Source organism: Olea europaea, unplaced genomic scaffold (genome assembly GCF_002742605.1).
Source record: "Olea europaea var. sylvestris unplaced genomic scaffold, O_europaea_v1 scaffold1328, whole genome shotgun sequence".
In the NCBI taxonomy this organism is placed as follows: Eukaryota; Viridiplantae; Streptophyta; class Magnoliopsida; order Lamiales; family Oleaceae; genus Olea; species Olea europaea.
The window spans coordinates 6838-8076 of record NW_019230760.1 but is presented as its reverse complement, the minus strand read 5'-3'; positions in this window follow the sequence as shown (position 1 = coordinate 8076).

Genomic DNA, 1239 nt, shown 5'->3' with positions numbered 1-1239 from the left:
AATTCGAATTGGGGTTTAGGGCATCCATTAATTTGGGGTGAGATTTGGGGGAGTTCAATTTGAGCCTGAGATTTTGACATCAAGTAGCGTTTATTTTTATTTTTTTTTAAGAAGGGAAAGACTTGTGCAATTTGAGCCTGAGATTTTGAGATCAGGAAGCGTTTTTTTTTTTTTTTTTTTTTTTTTTAAGAAGGGAAAGGCTTGTGCGGTTTTATGAGGTGGCGTCTTATTCTCTTTTCTTTTTTTGGTATGGAGTTAAGTGTCGCATAGAAATTTCATCATCTATGTCAGCTTCAAATGAAATGGAATATATTCGATAAGTGATGGAATGCAATAGTCTAAAGTTGAATGACCATTGAAAAACATCCTGAAGTTGAATAAGTCAGTCAGTGATATTACCCAAAGTTCATTGGTCACTCAAACGTTTAACTCATTTTTTCATTGTAGATAGCCCTTGTCTTGCGCCCCATTTTGAGAGAAAAAAGCATTTTTGAATAGTAATTTTTGAAAAATATATGGTTAAAAATTAAGAAATTTTTTTTGATTTTCGTAAAATATTATTTTATTAAATAATATGTGATTGAAAATGAACTTTCAAATAGCTGGGGGTTAGACTGTTTTGTTCTGGGCTTGGGCTGCAATGGTTTGGGACCGGGTTGGGGTTTTAGATGGGTAGGATTTGGTTATAATAGAAATGGGGCTGATTTAAGGGAAGTTTCGTAAAGCTTATAAAAAAAGTTTTATTAGAGTTTGATAAATTTTGATTAAATGAGAAATTTTGATAAAAATTGTGTATTTTATGAAATGTATAGTTAAAATTAATTTTTAATTTTACTCAAATTTAACAACTTTTCAAGCTATTCGAAATAAGTACAAAACTTCAAAAATCGAGCAATGAAGTGGCTGAGGCTTTGTTTTTTCAATGCAAAATAAATGGACATTTATGATGGGAGACGAGACGAAATTGAAGTCAACATTGTATTTTCATATAAAAATATATATATTTTAAGAAAAATTTCATATATAAGAGATTAATAATAACCATTTTAAATTTATAAATAGGGTTTAAAATTTCAGAAATCTAAAATTATTAAATTTTATTTATACAATAATTAATTATACATAGGTTTTTTTAATTAAATATATTAAGGTCACAACTCTTTAAGTTTCAGTCACAAACTATCGAATTAATTGGTTATAGATTATTTCACGATCACAAATCAAAAAACTTTGTAAGTC